Here is a 21,194-nt window from a genome sequence, read left to right as displayed (position 1 = left end):
TCCCTAAGCACATATGGTGAATTATGCATAAAGAGTAACAAGAGGGAGGAGAGCAAATGCTTGAACCATGCCTTGAAAAGGCCCAGCCAAAATTTAAATACTGATTTTAAAAACGAGCAAAGCTACAACTATTTCTACTACTTCTGTCCTTTCTCCAGTGCAGGGTTACTTTAAATTGTTTAGGCTGGAAATCCACATGCTGCACCAGTCCACTTGTATAGCAATCACACCTGTAGTGAACCAACCTGGGTGCAGTTGACATTGACGTGATGTGTACAGTTGGATCAGTGCACCAGTGGAAGAAGTTTAAATGTTTCCTCTGATGTACACATTGTTCTCAGAATTGTTGTATGCCTGGTTTCACAAAAACGCTATAGCAGCACTTTTCAAAATAGTGTCTAAGGAATATCAATGGTTTTCTTGTATAGCTACCTCAGTCTATGTGCTGCCCTGTGCCCTGCCCTAAACATTGCAGTGGAGAATGGGGGGAAATGGACACAGGGTGCCTTTTTGTGGGGAGTGGGGCTGCCCTGTGCTACACTGACTGGTAGTGGCTTGTCAGAGTTACAGGCTGGAAACATTCCCAGCTCTACCTGGAAATGCTGGGAATGGATCTGGAACATTCTATATGCAAAGCAGATGCTCTATCACTGAACTACAGCCCTCCCTCAAAGCTATTATTATTATTATTATTATTATTATTATTATTATTATTATTATATTTTACTAAAGCTATGAGGTGACCACTGCTGAGATTCTCCTGGCACATGTGATTAAATTTTATATGGGTTCGCAATGTACATCCAAGATGTTGCTTTGTCTGTTGCATAGTGAGGGTGATGTGGGTGGACTGATCCTGCAAGTAGCCATATACGGCAGGGTTATGTGGGCAACTATACTCAGTGCTATTTTTCTAGAAAAAGAGGTTCCAAACTCACCATGAACAGCTCCCTTGTTCTCTTAGAATGGCAATGGTGTCCTGTGTTCCGATGAGTTCCAGCCGGGGAGGAAAAACCCTGACTCTACTATGTGGCTAGGGTTCTCCCATAAATAGGATTAATTAACTTGTTCAAGCACTTGTAAAGCTGCCAGTTGCTTGTAAAAGTGAATTTACAAAACTGTGAGGAAGGAACAGTGTGATATTTTGAGTATGCTAATTGAAAGCGAGGCATTTACCGAGGTTGTTCTTGTTATTTTCTGCAGATTCAGATCTCAGCTCCTGACAAGGGATTCAGGGCAGAACTAAAATATGATGACTGACTTGGCAGCAGGGAAAAAAGGTCATTTACTCTAATGCAATAAAGATAAAGCAATAAGTTCCAGTGATGCATATAGTATGTTCTGTGCTTTCTCGCTTGTTCTTTCTTCCCTCAGCAAAAGCATGGCATGAATACAGCGCAAGCAGAAATTTTTACCAAAGAAGCCAACCATCTCACTTGTTACAAAAAAAGAGGTCCTGTCATCTGTTGAGGTATAACCTCAGAAGCTTAGCACAGTCCTTTTATTTTATTATTCAAATCTATCTACTTTTTAATCATCTCTCGGGCAATGGAAAAAGCCGCTGATCGTGCACTACTCTTGCATAAAAATACACATTTCTCTAAAGCAGTTGAATTCAATAGGCGTTTGGAATGGGGTGGGGGAGAATAGGACCAAATCCAAAGAGGACAATTTGTGCAGTGCATTGCGACAAACATGTTTAGCAGATTTTACTTGCTCAGCATTAAATAGATGTGAAAATGGAAAGCATTTATATTCATAGAAATTTACTGACATTTTAAAAATAGTAAAGAAAATTTTCAAGGGAACGGAGGGTGTTTCCCCCCACCCGCAAGTTCCTTTCCTTTGGGTTGTCATAACAGCCTACAAAGCTGCTCTACATTTATAGCAGATTGTTCTCTGTCGTTTATAATTACACTGCATGGGAGAAAAGCAATTCTGAATCTTTTTAATAAATATAATTGAAGCCACTCACTTCTGGGGGGAGTATTTTAGTTACCCAACACATTTTCAATTACATTTATTGAAGGATCCAAAATGTTGCTCGCTGTCAGAAGCAGTTTGGTGAGCAAGAACGTTTTTAATGCGAAGCCATTATGGCCATAACATAATGGCAATTTCACAACTTGAAAGCAGCACTTTGGGGTCATGTTACCAACCACACACTTTGCAACACTGTTTTTTATTGAGTCCTATTGAGCTATGAGCTTTTGGGTGTTTTAATACAATACACAGCTGATTGCTGCTTCAACGAAGGCCTGGTTCTCATAGCAGCCATTTTATTTCTTCATTTGCTTAAACATTTATATGTTGCTGTTACAACCACACACAGAGAAAACTACAACCATGTCAAATCAATAAAAACTGGAGAAAAACATAACACAGCAATAAAATGTATGCTGGTCAGCAGTGGTAGACTTTGGACTTTAAAATTTCAGTGGTGCCCTATGCAACACCAGAAGTCAATTAGAAACAGAAACCTCTAACAATGCAGTTTGGTAGTGAGAACTGGAAGACACTGCTTGCTTTTATAACGACCCTTAAAAAATTATTATTTCTGCCGGATAATATACATGTCTGTTCAGAGGTAAGTCCCACAGATTTGGGTACTGCTTTCTCCAGGTAAGTAGATATAGGACTGAAACTTCAGGTTGTACATGGATAATCACATGTGATCATAAAAGCAACAATGAAGAGTCTTGTGACACACAAAGACAAACAAATTTAACCCATTTTTTCATAGCCCACAGTCCACTTCAATCTTTGCATCAGCTGACAAGCTAATTTTAACTCGCTTGCATAAACCATCCTGATTTTTTTAATAAACCCACACAGATGTGAGATGCAATAAATTTGCATTGCAAGCTGCATTCAGTTTTTCCTTTCGTATTCCCCCCCCCCCTTTTGTATAACATAGTCTTGTCGGCATAAACACAGCAATACACTGAAAAGGGAAAAGTCAGTTGTAGGTTGGTTGCTAGAAACAAACAACAACAATGGTTATGAATTTGTTCAATGCAAGAACAGTAAAAGGGGCAGTTAGAATTAAGAGTGAAATGAATGTCAGTGGGAAGAGACTAGGTTGTCTTGTCAGAAGATAATTAACAGGCTAAAGGGTGTGAGGCCAAGTTCTAAAACGAAGATGTGATAATTATTCACATAGTGAGAAGCTGGTAGAGAGTCAACTTTGGGAATTGCAAGGAATCAAAATAACAGTAAAGCACTGGGGGGGGAGAATGTGTTGGCAGTAATAAAGAGACAGATTTTATATCTTTTGTGTAGCCTCATTAAATACATTTCTGAACTTGAAATGTTCATTTCGTAAAAAGATTGCAACTATTTAGCAATATATGCTGATTACCCATTAGCCATTGATGCACACACCAAGTGTTTATCTGGAATTTCCTGAAACATAAATAAAAATAGCAATACCTATGGATCTCTTACTGAAATTATCTAAATATATAAGGCAAAATTCTGCCCCTACCAGCTGAGTATTTACTAGGGATGTACACTGATTATGTGCATATCCTGAAAAATGATTCAGGTAGAGGTGATTCAGGCGAAGTTGTCACATTCCCGATTCATATTGTGCCATTAACAATTTGTCTTGTCAGATCAGGCCCTCCCTCAAGTCCTGAGTTTGCTCTGTGAATGCTGCTTTTTGCCATTTAAAATAAAGTGACCATTTCATTTTTTTAAAAAGTGAAATCAAGCTGATGAGGGAAACACCTTGAGCTTGAGTGAGGAGGAGGTGGAGATGAAAAAGGGGTGGAGAAATGATGGGGGAATCGTTTGTTTTGGCAGGGAGGTCTAGGTTTTAATCATAGTAAATTATTTTCCAAGAGCACGCCAATCACAGTGATTTGGGGAGAATGTTAGAGCAAATAAGCAGGGGACAGCAAACTTTTTCAGCAGGGGCCGGTCCACTGTCCCTCAGACCTTGTGGGGGGCAAGACTATATTTTGAAGAGAGAAAAAAGAACGAATTCCTATGCCCCGCACATAACCCAGAGATGCATTTTAAATAAAAGCACACATTATACTTATGTAAAAACACCAGGCAGGCCCCACAAATAACCCAGAGATGCATTTTAAATAAAAGGACACATTCTACTCATGTAAAAACATGCTAATTCCTGGACCATCTGCTGGCCAGATTTGGAAGCAATTGGACTGAATCCGGCCCCCACATCTTAGTTTGCCTACCCATGAAATAAAGAATGTGTTTTTCACATGGTTATTGTTCTACTCCCAGCTCCAGCCAGCAGAGCAGTGGAACACTGGCAGCCTTCCCAATCACTTTGTCTCCTAACAAAAATTAAAAATAAGCTCTTAATCAATTGGTTTTCATTCTGGTATATACTCCACCCCACCCCACCCCCACCCCCAGTTTACGTTAGTTGGGTTATGAGTTTGCAAACTTTTAGGACAAGTTCATCAGATCATTTTACTTTCTTTCTCTTTCACTTCTGTTGTAGGCTTTTTCATGTGATCTATTTCCTCTTTTTATTCTAAAATGTGTGAGAAAATCTTTCTTCTTTTTCAATAAGCTTTAAAGGTTCCCTGCACAAAAATCCCTGAATGGATTTGCCTATGGTTTGGTAGGCTTGATCCACTCTGGAGGAGCTCTTTTGTCTGCAAATTCCATCCACTTCTGTTTAAAGTTGGAAAGTTTATAGCCATTTTTCGATTTCCAATTATAGGTAGTGGGTGTGAAAACAGAATTTTAGGTTTAACTGGTTTGACTCATGCCTGCATAGGACACAGCATTTGTGAAATAGGTTGCTTCAAAACACTACAGAGACAAGGGGCATTTTGTGGTTGCTGCATGTCCCTAGAAAGTAAGTCCACTGGCTAGTACTTGTGTGAGAATGTGTGTGTGAATCTGAACTTATGATATGGTCATCATGGCATATGTATAAGATTGACATAACTAATATGGCGACTCTATGATGAGCTTTGGTGACCCTGGAACAAGCCAGATTCCAGCTCCCTGCAGAAAGTCATTAGGGCATATCCTGAATTCACCCACATCTGACCTAAAAGATTAACACATGCAAATTTAGGTGCTAGGTACAGGATACTCAACTCCTCAGTAGGCTCCATCCACACAACAGTAAGGTGATTTGAAGGCAGATAGCAGACAGGGGTGCCAAAGATCCTAAACCTCTCAGCAGTGTGTATATGAACATATATGAGTGCTGTCTGTGCACATGTGAGTCCACAAGAGAAGGAAAAAAAGAAACCCAATGTGACTCTTGTGGGTTGCACACTCCAATAGTATTTCTAACAGTCTGCAGAGGCTCCAAACACATGCAGACACATTGCTTGTCCTGAATGCACACAATTCCTTCAAAAGCCCTATCAACAATGTTAATGCATGCTAGGTTGGTGTGACAAGGCAAGAGCCCTCCGTGTCATTAAGCCATGCCACCTATCTCCTAACCTACTTCCCTACGAGAACAAGCACACAGGGCTGCAGCCCAGCAACCCTGAGAGTCAGTCTGCAACCTGGAGGGACAAAAGTGCTAGGGTGTACTTATAGTATCAGATTGCATGCTGGGAGCTGAGCAGATTACAGCAATCAGCATGGTGGTTCTGCTGGTTGCTGGAAATAGAAGGCCAACTTGCCTACACCTTTTCTCTTGTCTCATCTCATCTCATCCCTTGGAAATCTGTCTGATAATATGAAATTCCCCCGCAGATCCGCCTACTCAGCTTGGGCTGCAACTGCATGGAAATCAAACGCAGCTCAATGTTCAAGTTCCCCACCCTCCACAAGAGTGGCAGCGAGCCAGAATTGTGCCCTTTACGACTCACAAATCATCCCTTTGGAAATTGAAGGGCTTTACTGAAATGGGTCTTGCAGAGTTTGGCATGACTTGGAATTTTAGCAAATTCCAAATTCTGCATAAGACTTACTATATCTGCTGTGCCTATCAGCAAGTTTTCACTTCATTTATTAAAATAACCAGTACTTTTAACAGGGGGGGAAATATTTCTAGAACAGTGTCAATGTACATTGTGGCATACATAGGTAAAAACGCATAGGTTCTGTCCCAGAAACGTACAAATAAAACTACACTAGTGATATTTGTGGAAAAGTGGAAGTATTCTATATAATGATTTGTTGTATACTATCTCTCTTTTTTTTTTAAGGGACATGGGTGGCGCTGTGGGTAAAAGCCTCAGTGCCTAGGGCTTGCCGATCGAAAGGTCGGCGGTTCGAATCCCCACGGCGGGGTGCGCTCCCGTCGTTCGGTCCCAGCGCCTGCCAACCTAGCAGTTCGAAAGCACCCCCGGGTGCAAGTAGATAAATAGGGACCGCTTACTGGCGGGAAGGTAAACGGCGTTTCTGTGTGCTGCGCTGGCTCGCCAGATGCAGCTTTGTCACGCTGGCCACGTGACCCGGAAGTGTCTCCGGACAGCGCTGGCCCCTGGCCTCTTAAGTGAGATGGGCGCACAACCTCAGAGTCTGTCAAGACTGGCCCGTACGGGCAGGGGTACCTTTACCTTTACCTTATCTCTTTTTAAGGGACGCGGGTGGTACTGTGGGTTAAACCACAGAGCCTAGGGCTTGCCAATCAGAAGGTCAGGGGTTTGAATCCCCGCGAAGGGGTGAGCTCCTGTTGCTCGGTCCCTGCTTCTGCCAACCTAGCAGTTCGAAAGCACATCAAAGTGCAAGTAGATAAATAGGTACCGCTCTGGCGGGAAGGTAAACGGCGTTTCCATGTGCTGCTCTGATTCACCAGAAGCGGCTGAAGTCATGCTAGCCACATGACCCGGAAACTATACGCGGGCTCCCTCGGCCAGTAAAGAAAGATGAGCACCAACACCCCAGAGTCGGCCACAACTGGACCTAATGGTCAGGGGTCCCTTTACCTTTACCTATCTCTTTTTTGCGCACTGGCCACCTGACTCTCTTTTTAATGCTTTATTGAGATTAAAAAGAAATAACAAACAAAAGGATTATCCAGAAGAAAGAAAAGAAAATGGTGATATTTTTTATTTCACATCACAATACGTTCTTCTTGAGTTTCTAACGACTTCCCACCACCCCATCATGCATCTACCACTTAGTCTATCTAGCACACTATTTATTTTTGTTTTCTTATGTTAATTTTCATCAATATTATATTCTCTTATAATTATCCATCATACCACAGAAGTCATTCAAGGCCTGGCCACCTGACTCTCAATGCTAAAGAAATACCTGCTTTTCTTTTTAATTGACACACAAATAGATTCCCACATTAGCAATTGAACCCTAAGTCAGCCTGAGCGGGGGGGGTGGGGGGTTGTTGTTGTTTTTTACGAAACCTAACACGTCATTACAAGTACCTTGTGCAGTTCTAGTTCATTAGCAAAGTAAAGAATTAAAATGAGCTGCCTTGAAATAGACTCATCCATGAGGATCTGAAAGAGTGGCTGTAATGTGACAGAATCCATCTAAGGACAGCTACTCCTCAAGAAGCCCTCTGAAAATTCTAGCAGGAGAATGGACTTTTAATCTCTTTTCAAATATATTCAAGCACTTTCCCCTTAGTTACCCATATCCATACATTTATGGTTTTAACCCAAGATCATTGCTCTTGCACGGTTTATAAACAACATTATCTTCTTAGTGTTTCTGCCTTTTATACTGCTCTAAAAGTATTTCCTGAGGCTTAAAATTTAGGGTGAGGTCCAACGTCACACTGATGGGTATGACAGCACTTCGCCTTCTCCCACTTCAGCCCCTGTGTGTCCCTTCCCCTCGATCTGCTCCAGAAAGTTCCACAACCTACTGGAGCAACTTCTGGTGGAGCACAGCAGACTGCAAGAAGAAGGAGAGGAAGTGCAAATTCTGTTTGCCCAAGTTGAAGTCCATCGTGCAAATTATATGCCACAATTCTTTTAGCCAGAGAATTCGTTATACTAATTATTTTCAGGACCTGGCTTTTTTATTTTACTTTGGCTGATAATATTTTAAGAGATTAAGTTTAATATTCACTCATTTTGTTGGACTATAAACCTGATTAATATATAACACAGAGACACTACTTTTTCTGATACAATCATCCGGTTAGTCACTCTATTGGATGTTTGCTTAAACTGAGCCCTCAAACGCTATTGAAATTTACCATCGCTGATGCTGAGGGAGAGGCAAAATATGGTGCTGGTCCAAATTTATTAAAATGCTCCCTTTTTAAAGAGAATACAGGGCCATTAATTTTACAACCCAACTTCTGATTAGATTTAACAGCACTGCTGATGGACTGCGTAGATTTGATCCATTAAAAGTGATGACTATTCAGTTCTATCATTATAAGTGGAATTGTACCCAGTGCTGCCAAGTATGGTAATATCCTAGGGGTAAGTAAACCTTTCAGATTTTCCCCCTTAAAATATATATATTGGTGTTTCTATGTTCTACTTTATCACAATATGTTAAAACACCTTTCAGAATTGACAAAAAAACATACATAGCGAAATATTGCTTAACACTGCTAGTTAACATTTTTATACCTGATTTTGAGGAGAACCACTTAAGCCTAAAACCAGTTTGAAATTATTTGTTCATGCACATCCAGGGGGGTGGGCTTTTATTGTCTTGATATGGTTTGGTGAAATCCCTCTGGGTTTTGCTATTTGGAACTGATGTAGGACCTTTTAATGTGCATAAGCATTCATTATTAATGCTTGACTGATTGCCTGTCAATCTTTGTGCAGTATGTTTGTTGCTTAATATGTTCAATTTTAAATAGCATGTTTTAGTTACTTTATTAATATTTAAAATGTTATTCCTTTCTCTGACCATCAAATATAAGTTGTGCTAAAAATCTGGATAACCAAGCAATAGAGGTTCAGTGGCTCTAATTTAATATCGTCTGTGTAAACACTGCATTCCAGTCTTTACTGAGCTTTGTGGTTTTTTTGAGAACAAATCGAAATTGTTGAGCTTTTTTAGAGAAACCTTCTCCCAGAATAGTGATCTTAAGCTTTTGGAGCTGTTTTCCATCATGTTGCCATACATCTGGGTTTTCCCTGACATTTTGCCGATTCAGCAAAATCCCCCTTCCCCTTTCTCCTGAGGTATGGCAAGCCTAGAGATGGATAACAACCTCAGCCTCTCACATCCTTTTCTGCTGTACCTGGAAAACAACAGGAACCCGGAACATGGCCATAACTGCAGCTAGTTTCCAGTGGGCTGCTGTTGATAGGGGGTCACTACTGACAGACCAACCCTGGTGACGCAGCCCTGAAGTGGGTGGCATGAAAAAGGGGGAGCGACAAGGTCACTCCCCCTGGGCAATTGGCTGTGGGTGGCTTTCCTGCTAAGTGGAGCAGCTGGGGTGCAAAAACAATGTGAATGTGGAAGAACATGTGAGGGAGATTGTCAGCCTGTGTGAGCTAGCTCTGCTGCCATTGCCAATGTGTACAGTGGCCATACCAGTCCTCACCCAACGTGAAGGGCCTCTACATGCATGGAGGTTTTCCAGTGACCCAATGTCCCCAGTTCATGTGGAGGAACGCTACACATATGCCACACTGTTTGAATAGAGCTCCTTCACACATGTGGATGGTGGTTTGGCCTATGAACAAGTCAGTAACGGTTTGGGCCAACTCACACGCCTTCATATGCCCCATCATATATTATCTCAGCATGTAGGTGAGGCTGCCTGTTTCCAGGAAAGAGAGGAGGAGGTGTGGGATCATTTATTTTAGGCTGCAATTGTACACCTCCCCTAATGACTGGGCCTTTTCCGTTGTGGCTCCCTCTCTTTGAAACTTATGCCCAGGGAGTTTCCTCTTTCTTTCACCACTAGGTGAAGAACATTTTATTTGCTCAAGCCTTTTAGATCTATCAGTTTTAAATGTGTTTAATTAAACACTGGAATTTTATCTGTAAACTGCTCTAGGAGTACGGCTGACTGAAAAGCAGAGTATTCTCCAAATAAGATCAAGAACCATGTCTAGCTCAGGCTTAAATCCTCTGGATTACAATGAGAGATTGTCATATACTTAACTCTCCCACTGAGGTCAATTAAGAAAATACTGAACTTTAGCCATATTTAGAATGTAAACAGGTTATACCAGTGAAGATGACCTTGAATGACAATGGGATTTTTGCTGTATGTTTATCTACCAAAAAGAGGAAAAAGACAGTATCCAAAGGTTTTGAAGGAAACATTTTGCTGGCGAGAACATTAAAATTTCTAGTAAAGAAATAAAGAATTGTTTTACTGTTTCAAAAACCTCAGGTATTAAAATGGATTTTTCAAAGAACTTAACACATAATCTTTACTGTGAAAATATATTTCACACAAGACATTTGTTAACTCTCTGTTATTTTAATTCATGATCTTATCTTTCATACATTTCCTTGTTCAAACAAACAGTAGCAGTACTCTTACTCCAACACTTCAAATGCAAAAATGTTGTAAAGTAGTCTCTATTGCTGTCTGGTCTTAGATCTCAGCCCATGTCTTTGATCATCAGAAAGTTTGTGGCAACATCTTAAAGACAAAATTGCTATTGAATTCCCATGACCATATCCAGCTTGGATCAGAAAGATGTGCAAAACCAATCCATTTATTTCTCTGGATAGTGCTGCATTCCCATGTACATGTTTCATATTAAAAAGGACAGGCATGATCTTTCTAATCTAAGCAGTATAATGCAGGTTTAAATCAGCAACAGAGTTACTGTGTTTTTGCAAGCCCTCCCAAACCTCTAGAATCAGTAAAACATTGGAATTTGTGCAAACTCAAAAATTCATGAATTTAGCAAGGGCTAGAAATAACACCAGCTACCTTCCCCATGTAGCCAGCCTGTTGATGGCTCATTGTGGAGTTGGTTGTTGAATACACAAAAATCCACCTGAACACAATGAACTTTACTTCATGCATAGGATTGCACTGCATGCCAGCTATTGCTTACGATTAGGACTTTGAATGTCAACCTTTGGGGGCCAGCAGGAGCATATAGATAGAATATGAGTCAGTGTCATGGATGCCAGTGACAAAATGGCTGCCATGCTGTATGGCAATACACAAAATGGATGCTGTGGAAGTATTGGATTATATAAAAGAGCAGAAAAAGGTACAGGATGACCACATCATGGTGGCATGCCTCCCACAAGGCACCCCATCAATAGGGGGAAAGACACCTATATCAGCCACGGCCACATTCATTCACAGAGAGAAACTTTGCACCTCTCCTCTGTTCAAAACAGATTAGAGGGTGGGTGCCCAATCCCAGCATCCAATAAAATGTGGACTTGTTTAAGGGTGTGTGTGTTCAGTATAGGAGAACTGCAAACAGGAACTAAGCAGGAAAAACAAATGATTTCTTGTGCATTGTGGGCTTTTTGAAGAGATATTTACTGATACCTTTCACCGGTGCCATAGAAGGTACTGGTGGGCACACTAGAGCCTTCAGGCACCCTTATTGTGACCGCTGGGTGACACTAAGTGGTACCGCATGTCTGTTAATAATACCCTCCCAGAAGGTAGAAGAGCTGAACTCTTGTTGAAAGATTATTAATACAGTAGCAAAGCTGGAAAACAGCTTACGTTTACTTTGTGCTCTAACTGATGAAGATTAGTTATTCATTTGTGATAGAAAGCCATGTAATATCCTGTAAAACAGGGACAAATTGCACTTCTATAGACTGACGATACTGTAATTCCTGTGTAAAAGCCCAGTTCTTTGACTTCTACACAAGCAAAGAATAGCTATTAGCATTGCTCTGAAATGGTGGTCTGTCGTGTCTGTTGGAGCTACAGAAAGTTTTGTACTAGCTGCGTGAGTCACCCCAGCCAGGGGACCTTTTGACTGTCACCATTTACAGGCAACATTTTGTAGACAATCACTCAAATTGTTCAATGTTTATAGGTTTATAGATAGATGATAGATAGATAGATAGATGATAGATAGATAGATGATAGATAGATAGATGACAGATAGATCGATGATATTTATTTTTTTAAAAAATAATTTTTTATTAATTTTCCAAGCATATAATAAAAACAAACAATCAAACAAAACAAACAAAACATACAAACATATAAACATGTATACTTTCGTAATCTTATCTTCCTACACCTTGCTTCCCGGACTTCCCCATACCTCCCCTTTTCTGCATCCTTGTTTTTGCCTTTCTTCAGCAACCCTCCAACTGATTAATTAATTCACTTTCATTCTAATTTCCTTAACTTATTGTTTACAGCTGCAATTCTCTATTTCTTAACACCTTAACATCTCATTACACTTCAATTTTACAACAATTTTTAAGGTAAATTTTAAATTTCTTCCAGTCTTCTTCCACTGTCTCTTTCCCCTGGTCACGGATTCTGCCGGTCATCTCTGCCAGTCCCATGTAGTCGATCACCTTCGCTTGCCATTCTTCCAGAGTGGGTAGCTCTTGTGTCTTCCAATACTTTGCCAGAAGAATTCTTGCTGCTGTAGTAGCATACATAAAAAACATCCTATCCTTCTTTGTCACCAATTGGCCAACCATGCCCAGGAGAAAAGCCTCAGGTTTTTTAGGGAAGGTCCATTTAAGAACCTCCTTGATTTCATTATAGATCATTTCCCAAAAGGCTTTAATCTTCAGGCAGGTCCACCAAAGGTGGTAAAAGGTACCAGATAGATCGATGATAGATAGATTGATCGATCAATCAATCAATCAATCAATCAATCCATGGCAATATAGTTTGCAGATATGGTACAGTATATGCCATGATATATGTGTGCCTCTAAGATCACACATGGAGAAATGCAAAAACTTCTATTCTCTGTTTACATGATGCAATAGATGCAGAGAAGGAGTAGAAAACACATTTGTTCCCTGTTTTCTTCACATCTCTATATAACATTGAAATACACTATTATTTCCTAGTAAAGAAACATCTTTGACTACAAAGAGAGATTGGTAATCCAATCAATTGGCAATTTAACAGGCTATCTGTTGCAATCATAAAATGAGAATGGGACATGAATGACAAGAGGAAATGCAAAGATTTCAGAATCATGTCCAGTTATTTATTTATAAGAGATTTTGAGTGGTGGACAAGAACTACATAAGGAGGAAGCAAAGTAAACCCGACTATCTACAAAATGGGCTTTACAATGTGAACCTAGACTGGATTTTAAGGATGAGTCAGTTAAGAGACTGAGATGGTGAAAAGAGCCAGTTATAAACAACTCTGTTTTGTCTATTTTTAACTGCAGGAAATTTACAATCATCTGTGCTTTCATACTTCCCAGTGAGTCTATGTGGTAATAGCGCTGTTGGAAATAGCTGGTTGAAATGATAGATGGGTTGGTGAGTCAACACGTAAATGAAACCAATTTCATAGCAATGCGTAATCTTGCATAAAGGTAGCCTAGGCATGCTGAATGACAAGGCAAGCAACATGAAACCCCATGGAGATACAGATGTAAGTACATTAGTGGAAGGCTACTACTGCAGGTAGTTTTTGAATAAATATTAGAGCCAATGTAGGATTATAGTCAAGAAGAACACTGAGATCTAGTGAAATGACAGTGGAAAGAGAATGAGGTATTGCTGTTAATTGAAAGCCATTTCTCATTTATATTTCATTCAATGTTATGTGCCAACTAAACTTAAGGCATCCTATGGAATAACTGGCAAAGTTCTCATTGATTTCAGTGAGGCAGTACATCATGTTTTCCTTGTGGGATAGGCAATGCAACCTCCAAATAATCATATAATGCAGCCAGCTATTGTGACTGAATGTCAAAATGCAAATCTTGTGACTGTGCAAAACAGCTACTTAACAGTGGGGGTTTTGTTCATAGGCACTACCCAGAATGACAGTCAGTGTTAGGTATTTTGGCTGTCTAGGCAAAATATTTAAAAAGCCACCAAAGGTGAAGCAGGGGGTAAACCAGCATCCACTTCTGAATTGCGAGAAATACTGCGTGCCGTTAAGCATCATTTATTTAGGGGCTTGAAGAGAAGTTTGAGGTGTTTCATGGGACCTGTTGCCTGGTGATGTCAGAGCTCAAACCCTTACCTATTTTCCTGCTGCTCTGACCAGCAGCGTAGCATCTGTTGCTGGTGCCCGGGGCATGCGTGCTGGGCAGGAGGGCATTCAAAGAACAGGACAATATACAAATGTAATAAATAAATAAGTGTACAAATGCCTATATTGATAGCACACAAACTGGGCATTCAACAGGGAGCTGCAGTACCCATGATGTCACATAATAAAAATTCAAAATAATGGTGCAGGTCCTTGACGTCCATCACCAAAGACATCAGTGGCACTATTTGATCACAGCATTTTCACAGGTACAAATACTATGGTTTGTGTAGTACAGAAATAGAATTTCATCCTACAGAAATAAAATCTGGATGGGAAATGTTTGAGAAGCAAATGTACATTTGTTGCAGAAAACCACAATTATTAAGAAAGGATCAGAAAAAAAAAGTTTCACTATACTTATGCCTTGCTAGTGAGGTCTATAAACATGGCATTTGGGAAGCGGTGCCTTTTTTACAGGGCAAATTTGTATTCTTTGTGAAAGGACTATCTGTACTGCAAGATGAATGTTTATTGGGGGCTTTTCTTCTTCCTCAAGTGCGATACGTCTGTCTTCATTACATCTCAGAGTGAAAGCTGCAATCTATACAAAATTGAATTTGGATCCTGCTTATATCCTACAGCAGCTTCTCTTCATATGCTGTAGTCTTATCAAAGAGTTTTCAAAGAGAAATCACTTGTGCAAAGACAGCTGTTTGATAACATGGAAAGGCAGACAGGAACCCTTTCACACTTACTGTAGTGGGAACAAACACCCTGTGGTGACAGTTGTTAGTTGGTGTTTGGTGAGTCAGACTGCTATACTGACCCTCCAGCCTTTAATCAGATTTATAATCGTGACAAAGCTTTATTTCCAATGCAATAACATTTTGATTTAACACAAACCCTCTGGTCAAATTGACCCAGACAGCCACCAAACATGCTAAGCATTAGGAAAGCTTTCATTAAAGTATTCCCACCATATATCAGCATGGAAATCTTCATGACAGTGACTGACCCAGGCACTTCCTAGATTCTGAGACTGTGTAAAGCAATGTAGAAAAATATTATCTCTCTACAGGGCTTAGGCTGTGCACACACCATTTTAGTTTAAAAATGTGCATCACACTTTTTATCATCATGTTGGTCTCAAAGAGGGTTACAACAATAACATATACACTATACAAAATGTAAAACAAATCAAAACTCCAAAATTTAAAACCTCAAGAATTTAAAATACATTTAAAGCATATTATTTCCTTCAAAGAATTCTAGGCACTGTCATTTTTAAGGGTTGCTGGAAGTTGTAAATGTGAGGGGGAAGGATTCTTCAACAGAAATAATGTGTATTGAATCTGCTTCCAAGGTACAACATGTACACTGTACATCTGTCTCACTGTATGTGTGCATCATTATAAAATGCTTGCAAGCTCACATTTCTTCACCAGCTGTGCAGGGGGGAAACTATAAGATTTTGTTTTATAGATGAGGTATCACCGGTGAGAATGATAATGAATATGGCTATTATTGGCACCTGAATAATAAAAATTTAAGAACATAAGGTAAGCCTGATGGGTCAGGCAAAGGTAAAGGACCCCTGAACTGTTAAGTCCAGTCAAAGGCGACTATGGGGTGCAGCGCTCACCTCGCTTTTCAGGCTGAGGAAGCCAGCATGACTAAACCGCTTCTGGCGCATGGAGGACCGTGATGAGTGCCAGAGCGCACAGAAACATTGTTTACCTTCCCACCACAGTGGTACCTATTTATTTACTTGCATTGGTATGCTAGGTTGGCAGAAGCTGGGACAGAGCAAGGGGAGCTCACCCTGTCGCACGGATTCGAACTAAGCCAAGAGGCTTAGTGGTTTAGACCACAGTGCCACCCGCGCTGCAAGGGATTCCCATGTGGGGTTAAGACTGCGAGCCTTTATGTCTCATGTGCAGACATCATTGTAACATAGAGTTGGTACTTACTTTTAAACATATTAATCTAGAGGAAGAAAGGGATTGGTCCTAAAAAAAATATCTTGGTCCTTTTGTCTGTGTTCCTCCCTTGTCTACAGTGGAACTCTGCATTTGACCAAAGGACCAGTTCGGAAAGCTTAGGAAGAGGCACATCTAGTGTGTCTCCTTTGTAACCTGAAAACTAAACACAATAAAATTGAACTTACCCACTTTAATGCCAGTCCCATTTGTGGGTCAACAGTGATCACAATGCTCATTTGCATTCTACGGTATGCATTCCACTGCATACAGTTCTTTAAACTTTGTTGTGTTGTAACCACTATTCTGGTTTGTTTGTTCTTTATAGGCAAGACTTTTTCTTGTGTTGCTTTGGCCACTTGGAAGGGGGTGCAATTAATCTCAACTCTTTCTGCACTCGTATGTAGCTGACCAAACCTGAGGAAGGCACAGAGTAATATGGAAGGGAAAGGAGAACAGACAGTGTTATGTAAACTCCAAAGACATGAACCAAGTCAGCAAGATGCTGCAAGTACTGTATATGAAACCCTCTTTGTAGCATTAAAGGGTAGCTTCCAGGATCGCATAATGAAAAAACTCCAGCATTCAGATCTTTTCCTTATTGCTTATACGACTTCAGATCATGGCTGTCTGATCTATGTGTTAATAATGCAGAACTCTCTGATTCTGAATAGTGAGAAGTATATTTTTAGAACAGCTATCCAGCTAAAAGAGGACAGTGTCTTTCAGAAGCATATTAGGACAGGCAGACGGGGACGGAGGGGAAGCAAATATAAGAATATGCTACATATAACCATGGTAGAGTGACTTCCTTAATAATACTATTACTGCAAACATGCTTCAAACCAGAAGTTAAAGAATATGCTAATTGTTCAGTAATATGGATACCATCAACCATTATATTTAAGCACTTAAATTGTAGAATTAGCAACAATGTACTATGGATTAGTTTGCTATTCATTCTAGCGTTGCTTTTCAATTTTCATAGCTGTGGATTGCAGCCAAAATGGGGCCACTGAGAAACACAAGGTAGATATCAGCATAGCCCAGGTTTGTAGCAGTACAACAACAAAAATGTTGTGGTGATGGGGGGGGGGCATACACCACATAATGACTTACATGGAGCAGTAAAATTCTTCGCTTCTATTATTGAGTGCATCCAACATGGGCTTAGATATATTTACCTTAGAATCCATCCAGACCAGAACACAGTGAAAACATGAACATGTATTTAATTAAGGAATATAATATCCAGAACATGTAGTCATCAAATACAAAATATGCATAGCTCCAATATCCTATCCTAAGTAACTCTTTTCCTTAACTATGCTCACTCTTTTACAGATACTTCCATTAGCTGTCTCATCTCATTCTCCGTGCCAAGCAGCCCAACTGCCTTTTCCAACCAATAGCCTCTACCTGTCACTCACTCTAACTCCACCCAGCATTCAATCTCACTCTCCCACTGTCAATCATTTCCCCACTTACCCTTCTGTCACTTGCTTCCTCCGCCCCCCCCCCCCCCGGCGAGTTGTCAAAATGTGGTATCCCATGACAGCAAAGGACAATTTTGTGAATTGCAATTATGACATGCATTAACCCATCATAGGAAAGCGATGCCCTCAATTGTGGTTGGAACAATGGCAAGAACGTCTACTGGGTCATATTCCATTTGCAGGGATCCTTTGAACACCCCACCACCTGGGTCAAACAGAACCTTCAGACTCCATTATCACGAGCATAGTTGGGTTCTTCTGGGACAATCTTTTTCTTTTCCTCTTTCCAACCAGTTTGCACGAACACAGTTAGCACTTTCTCCTTGTGACTCCCAATCCTCATTCTCAGTGACTGTCTCTTTGGAAACAAGAATGAGCTCTCAACCATGTTAGATGCAGATCTCTTGGTGGCAAAGGCCTTTCTCTGCTGCACAACAGCAAGGTCTCTAAATCAAAGATGTCTGCAAACATCCAGAGGAATAAAATAAACACAGCCTCCTGGTCTGAAATGATAGCCATTTGCATTGTCCAACTCTTTCTCCACTTGCTGATATTTTCATTCATTTCTTTTTCCATTGCATCCTTTGATTGTTCCATCTGAGCCCAATGAGCCTATGCCTATTTCGGTGTGCTCACATTGCCACCTTAGGTTTTCTTTGGTGTGTTTCACCACTCCCCCCCCCCCCACCGGCTGTTTGCATTAGCATGTCTTCCATTCTTTTCTATCTGTGTACATACTAGGGGACATTTATGGGTGGGATAGCTTTATCCTATGCAAAGTTGTTCACACCTTAGCTAGAGATGAATTAGAAACTAAGGACTCCAATATGTATGGCGTGAAGCTAGTCTGAGAAACTACACATAAACAGCAGTGGAATGCAGCTGGTTAATATCCTAGCCTAACGTAACTTCTTAATAATTGTGTTAACTCTTTCATGTATGGTTTCATCATTCATCTCGCCTCACTCCCCTCTTCTCTGTTTCTTTGACAGCCACACCCTTCCACCCCTCCACTGTCATTTTCTAACAGATAGTCTTTGCCTGTCACTCATTCTAACACAGCACAAAATTCCATTCCAATCATTCTTCCACTTGCTGTTCTGTCACAAAACAAAGCAATAAGGACTGAACATGCTTAGGGGTCACAGAATGCTGAGAGTCTGTTGGGAGGAAAAGCAAAGAACTGTGGCAAGAGAAGAAACATGGTACGTGGAGCCACCACTTGCATCTGTCGTGGTCTGTTTAGGATCAGTTTTATATACAGTGGCACACAGTTTCTATACAATTTACAAATGTTCACATTTTATTACTTACCTCTCAGTACGTTTACCTGAAACTCCAATGATTTCTATTTACTTTTTTTTTTTTTTACCTCACATGCTATTCTTATTGTACTTAATGAAGATGACATCTACGATAAGTTACATTGTATATGAACTCAGTGTCAATGCATTAAGGTCACTACATCATGTTACAATACTTTATACAAAACACTTCATTCTGTTTGACAAATGAAACAGAGCTCCCTTAACTAAATCGCAACCTGCCCTTCTCGACCTCTTAAATACTGCAATAACAGTAAAACTGTAAATTAATTCTGCCATGGATGTAATTATTTTTTTCTCCCCCCACCCCCTGGCTTCTCTCTGGCTCCTTCCTTTGCTATCTTACAACACACAAATGAATTTATAACGTTCTACTCTAGCTACTGATTTAAATAGGTTCAGTTTTAATCTGTAGAACATACATAACAGTCTTTCTTGCCCTTTCGTAAAATTATCTTGAACCTAATTCTAAATTCATTTAAGGACAATACATATTCTTCCACAGAACTTTATTTCCCATGGACCGATTCCACTATACAGCAGTTGTGCTAAGTGAAATATCACATCTTCACCCCACAATGCTTCTGGTTTCAGGGCTTTAGAAGAGGGAGAGGAAGCTTTATGAGTGTCTGAATTGGCCCTTTACCTCAAATGATCTCAAACACGTCTAGCCATCCTTACTAATCAGACTGTGCCGTCATTCTTGGGAGAGTTATTAAATCATTGTTTCAATGAGTATTATGTTTGAAACTATTTACTCCAGAGGAGTCCCACTGGCTGTTATTTACTAGCAAGGGATATCAGTATTACAGTACTGGTGTTACATTTGCCAAGGCATATTGAGTTGGTAGTAATAAGGACTCAGAGATCCTCAAGGCTGGATCCTTCACCCATCACCCTCTCTCACTGCCACAATTAATTAACCCAAATAATTGTTCCGTAAACAAAAAGCAAGAACAAACTTGTGCAGCTATACATCACTCTATCACTGTCTGATCTGGGGATGTGATTGAATAAAGGTGTATACATACATAATAGAAGTTATCTGTTAGTTTACTTTCCAGAAGTTTTTGAGAAAGCTGAACAGCTGGAAAGTGCTGTAATAGATGGAAACTATGAGGTGCACTCAGACCCAATACACATGCACCTCTGGATCTCATTTATTTCATAAAATTTATACATCACCTGATTGTAAAGTAGAGAAACCATCAAAGAATAAAATAGTAAAAACAGTTGAAAACAACTACTTGACACATTTAAAAATGGATCTGGGCCACATTTTTATTTCAATAGCTGAGAGCATATTTAGGTATGGTCTTTTCTTTTGAAAGTTCTAGGAAATAATACAATTCAACCAGATCTATTGCTATTTGTTAGTAATCAGGTCTGGACAAAGAGACCATAAATTCCTCGTTTGTTCAGCTGTAGTTGGAGGCACTTCCAAGTTCAGTTCTGGTGCTTACTCCTCAACGAGCCACACCTGCCAAACTTATGTGATATGAAGTTTTCTTCATATTCTGACTCTCTCCCATTTAAGTTTCCTCACCCATCCTGATGGACTTACGCACCACACCAAGACCTTGGTCCAGGCTCTGTAATACTGGGGCACCCTTGACAGAAAACCTTGAAAGAATATTTCAAAATAGGATATCAGACAACTCCATGTCCTTCTTGACCTCACGTTATTAGCTGGGGCGTGTGTTTCCCATTTGAAAGCTTAGAGGTGGACTTGAAAGGCTTCAAACAAGACATACACATAACAGATATTAAATAATGAAATTCAGCATAATTTAAAATGTGTTTAAATTTGTTGACTGGAGTCCTATTACCTTCCACACACTCATGGTTGGAGTCCGCAAATGAACATTGAACCCAACACATCAAAGGTGTGCATTAACTATTCCAGAAAAAAAATTGCAATGCAAAACACCAGGACTTATTTTTGCTTATGTGGTGCAATTATGCAAAGCTTTCCTCCTTTGGGGCTTTACAGCGCTCAGAACAGGATTTGAATATCCTTGATTTAAGATCTGCCCCCTCCCCCCTCGCCCGCTCAGAACAGTGTACAATACTGTATCAAATATATATATATATCGCATGCGTGCCCTGTAAAAATGCAAGCAAGCAAAGCTGGCCTGTCTATCTATTGTCCTTACAGTCAAACATCAACTTTATTTTCAAGCCTCGTCTTTCTCCAGTTGCAGAGATGCTTCCAGGCAGACTCCTCGGCGAGCCTGCCTCGCACATCTGCTTGGCTGTAGCTGCCGGGAGAGAAAGAGGTTAAACCGGAGAAACTTGGCTCAAGCGATGAATGGCGAGGAGGGGAGAGGGAGGGAGGGAGGGGAGGGACGGG

The 21,194-nt window shown here is 40.3% G+C and overlaps 2 long non-coding RNA genes across 2 annotated transcripts in view; one reads left to right on the top strand and one right to left on the bottom strand.

Moving 5' to 3' along the window:
• The window catches only part of LOC114595996 (uncharacterized), a 26,018-nt gene extending 24,696 nt beyond the window's left edge, over nt 1–1,322 (top strand). The window contains exon 3 of the long non-coding RNA XR_003706402.2: nt 1,204–1,322. This is a non-coding gene — a long non-coding RNA (uncharacterized LOC114595996). The remainder of the gene's footprint in view (nt 1–1,203) is intronic.
• LOC144327503 (uncharacterized) overlaps nt 1–21,194 on the bottom strand; it is a 25,769-nt gene extending 4,575 nt beyond the window's left edge. Inside the window, exon 1 of the long non-coding RNA XR_013392570.1 lies at nt 16,209–21,194. This is a non-coding gene — a long non-coding RNA (uncharacterized LOC144327503). The remainder of the gene's footprint in view (nt 1–16,208) is intronic.

Source organism: Podarcis muralis, chromosome 4 (genome assembly GCF_964188315.1).
Source record: "Podarcis muralis chromosome 4, rPodMur119.hap1.1, whole genome shotgun sequence".
NCBI classification, from domain to species: Eukaryota; Metazoa; Chordata; class Lepidosauria; order Squamata; family Lacertidae; genus Podarcis; species Podarcis muralis.
The sequence above is the reverse complement of the archived record's forward strand: the minus strand, read 5'-3'. Positions and strand labels throughout refer to the sequence as shown.